The following is a 4,236-nucleotide window of genomic DNA, read 5'->3' on the forward strand; positions in this document are numbered from 1 at the left end:
ACAAAGCCGAAAAGCGTTTTAGATATATCTGGTCTTACGCTTTTTCTCAATGTTCCCATTATTATTCAAAGCAATATTTTTGTAAAATGATTCATAAGGCTATTTGTTCTATGCATATCACACTCAGTGGCACCAGGTGTTCTAGGTAAAGCTATAAAAACTGACTTCATCATATCTTCTAGGATCTCACCGCTGTCATAAATAGAATTTAGTGGCTTTGTTGTTATTTCAGTACCTAGTTCTTCAAGCGCGACAATCACTTCAACTGGAATGTCATCTAGCCCTGTGGCTTTTGCTTATTTCATTTTCCTAATGACAGCTTGTATTTCTGCTTTCAGTATTGGTTGTCCATTTATTTCATTCTTTATTAACGGTTTTTCTCCTCGATTATCTTTGAAAAGTTCTTCTATGTATTCTGACCATCTGTTTAAGACATCCCGTTGTCCATTAAAATAATAATGGAATAAAACAAGAAGGCATCAAAGACCTTGATGTCAAAATTATTTCCCCACCCCCACCCCAGCCCAGCCCACCCCAATCTTATAATAGAATATTTTTTTAAGAAATGAAGGTAAAAAAAACAATAACAATCAAACAAACGAGCGAACAAACAAACAAGCCAGAAAGATCAGTAAATCAAACTTAAAAAACACTAATAAATCTATCATTTAAACAACACATACACAGATTAATCTATCAAATAAATAACAAAGAAACGTATGTAGGTCGGACTTTTTCCCCTCCCGTTACGTTTATTCGTGGCAAGACATGAATACACGTTCATTGATCTTACAGCTTGTATCAGGATGTCTGCTCTCTCAGCTTAACAAGCTTCCTGGGAAAAAGAATAAAAATCCACTAACATATTAAGATGTCCAAGCATTTAAATAAGTAACCATAATAAATAGAAACTCAAAACAAATAAAAATAGATATAAATAAACGAAGGATGCTAGAACATAAATACACTGTCCAAGACAGCTATCTGTTTAAGACAACCACCTTTCTTTTCGACACTGGGAGGCTGTCTTGAGGAATTTCGACTCTTTATACATCATGTAACGCAGAGACATGTATTTCTATTTAAAGCAGCCTTTCTCGGAAAGATATATACATGGAAAACCATGTGTATGTGGTTGAAAATGCGCGACCTCAGTGCTTTCTTGTCGTATCTCCATTTTTTAAACTATGAAAATGTGACTTCTTCTTAAGCTCACTCTTTGTTATGAAACATTTTCACTGTTTAAAAAAATGGAAGCTTCGACCCTTAATAATAATAGTGATTATAAGAAGAGAAGAAGAAGAAGAAGAAGAAGAAGAAGAAGAAGAAGAAGAAGAAGAAGAAGAGGAAGAAGAAAAAGAAGAAGTAGAGGAAGAAATTATGAGCAAAACTCACACGGTGTTCAGGGCAAAATGCCACAGGCTTTAGTACAGGCTGTGCCCTCGGATGGGTGGTACCATTGGGTGGATGCACAACAGTCCTCACATACTGCCTGGTTAAGGGTAGCCTCACATTGCAAGATCTTAGCAGCCTCTGGGAGAGAGGGGGTGGAGATGGGAGTTGGTGAGTGGGTGTGGGGGGATTCGAGTTGGAGAAGGAGTTGGAGGAAGAGAAGGTTGTGGGAAAAGAGAAGGGGGAAGAAATTTGGGAGGTGTGAATGGTGGTGAACGAGGGGGAAGAAGAGGAGGACGAGTAGGATTAGAGGGAGGGAAGGAGGGTGGGAGGAGCAAGGGAAAAAAGAAAAACAAGACAAGAACAAGAACAAGAACGAGAATTATTTAAGAACAAAAAACAAGAACAAGAAAAACAACAACAGGAAAATCGATTTTACCATCAACAACAGCCACAACAACTACCACAACAATAACCACAATCACAATAATAGCAACAACAACACCTGTACAACATTGTGCCTACAGCATCAACAGCAACAACAACAACAATAACAACAGCAATAACAACAAAAACAACAACAACAACAACAACAACAACTACTACAGCAAAGATTCACACATAAACCTATTTATTAAAGCCAAACTGCTATACATGATATCAAAACAAGTCGTCTCCTCACCCTTCTCGAGGTCGTCAATGATGAATCTTTTTTCCTCAGCAAGGGCCGACGCGGCAAGGACGAGGCAAAGGAATGCGATAGCGTATTTCATGATGACGGGAGGAGTGAGATCTGTGGACGCCAATGTTGCGATTAGACGATTATGTGTACTCAATGTAATACGGGGTGCCCACTACGGCTGGATCGGGCCGATCGCACGACTCGATCGCCTGAAACTGGAAACAAACACGTTTGTTTTTGAGGCGATCGAGTCGGGCGATGGGCCCCATCGGCCGATCCCATTCGTAGTGGGCACCCCGTATTTGGAAAGATAAAACGAAGAAGGTAAAAGAGGCAGACGAAGATCAAAAATTTACTTTGGGATCTCGAACCGATTTACATTGTTATTTAGAGATTAATAGAGCTGAAAAAATAAGTGGCGAACCATGAACGTCCATGTTTGTTTCCGATCTGGTTCTCGGAGAAAAAAGAATGGAATTTGAAAAGAAAAGGAAAGAAAGAGAAAGAATGACCACTACATCAGATCGGCCTTGTGATTTATATGAAACTAACTGCCTTCGCAGCCTTGTTGCTTGGGAGAGAGGTTACCACAAAAAATACCTGTATAAAACCAATGCTCTCTGTGTGGGGTGGCAAGGGAAATTAGGCTTCATAGATAATCCACAACTCACTGATAATTCAAAGTTCTGGTTTGTTCGATTAAAAAAGCGCCATTTTTTTTCAAAACAATTGTAAGCAAATTTGTATTTGGACTCCTTGCTTTTTACATTTTTATAACACTGCGTTAAAGAAAAATATAGCTATTTCTTCAAACTGGAACTTCAATTATGTTTTTGATCCTCAGTTGTTCATTCATTAGTTGTTGCTTTTTTCAACACATATCTGTTTTGTCACATATGTTTAAAATGTCTCTGCTGATGTCCTTACTTCTTTTAGCTCATATCTCATGCCAATGTGAAGCGAAGCGACTTTTTGTTGCAGGTTAAAATTAATTCAAATTAAGAGAAAAGTTTAACCTGAAAGTATGACAGACAGGTGCTAAGAGGCCTAAACCAAAGAAACATTACACTCTGTCACAGGTGGCTACTACATGATCAAACTTGCAGGCATCAAGTATCCGACTTAAAGAAAAATATATCATGATGAATGAGAAAAAAAAGACAACGGGACACTAAACGAGCCGCTGACTTTCTCCAGATCAGTCACTCTGTTCACCACCTAGATTTAAAACAGGAAAAATATAACAATTAATTTTTATGTACACTAATGTTTTCCTTTTAAGTTAGAAAAAAGAGCGAGTTTTTTCTGCACTATTCGAGTAAGCATAGACAATTAAAAATATGTTTCATAACACGCAATCAGATTAATTCCACAGCAGAAAGTATCCTTACCTTGTCGACTGTGACGTTTGATGGGTCAGTCCAACAGTTTGGGTGTTTTTATAATCACCTGAGAGAACAGTCCGTGCGGATACATCCGTGATGCCTGACCACTCTGACGTCACACGAGACCACGAACAACTCTTGAAAATAAGAGTTTAAAGATAAAGGTAGCAGGGAGAGTTACGAAATCCGCACTCAGACAGGCACACGCCCTGTTATATAACGTCAGCGAAGGCTGGACACACCTCACAATTCCAGCGCAACATGTCCGGTTTCAGACAGTTAAGTTCTCTGTTGTTAAAATTTGTTTTTGTTCAAGGTTTTTTTCTTTTCTTTTAGTTTAAGGACAATACACAAAGTAGGTACGACCCAGACGGACAGGGTCTTGTTGCCAATATTTTATGTTACTATAGAGCTATAAATGTTTCACTTTTTTAGAGGTTCACGTAAAATGCTCACCTATAATAATAGTTCTAAAGTCACCAATGTTTGAAGTTTGGAAAATCAAAGTTTGTTTTTGTTCTGTTACTGTTAGGCTTTTTGCCATCGTCACAATAGACGTGAGTTCGATTCCCAAATGGAAATGGGTTTTTTTTAAAAATATAATTAAATTAATTAATTGTGACGTGATGTCGCTCTCATTCCGAGTTTTTTCCTTTATGACATGACCATCAACAAGCTGCTTGGGTCTTTAACAATTAGAACTTTGTTGACAGTAAGAGTTTTATGGAACTTACAACAAAAATAGATATCTAGGTCATGTATTCCAGTGCGTTTGTG

At 38.0% G+C, this 4,236-nt stretch overlaps 1 long non-coding RNA gene across 2 annotated transcripts; it reads right to left on the reverse strand.

The window, feature by feature from the left end:
• Positions 1–720: 720 nt before the first annotated feature.
• Positions 721–3,556, reverse strand: LOC101853291. Of its 2 annotated transcripts, XR_220140.3 has the most exons (4): positions 3,466–3,556; positions 2,075–2,185; positions 1,396–1,533; positions 721–835 (listed from the first exon to the last, which is right to left on the reverse strand). It is a non-coding gene; the product is annotated as an uncharacterized LOC101853291 (long non-coding RNA). The 2 variants fall into 2 exon arrangements; XR_004859521.1 differs by lacking the exon at positions 3,466–3,556 and having other exon boundaries at positions 2,075–2,221.
• Positions 3,557–4,236: the final 680 nt, after the last annotated feature.

Source organism: Aplysia californica, unplaced genomic scaffold, assembly GCF_000002075.1.
Source record: "Aplysia californica isolate F4 #8 unplaced genomic scaffold, AplCal3.0 scaffold00034, whole genome shotgun sequence".
NCBI classification, from domain to species: Eukaryota; Metazoa; Mollusca; class Gastropoda; order Aplysiida; family Aplysiidae; genus Aplysia; species Aplysia californica.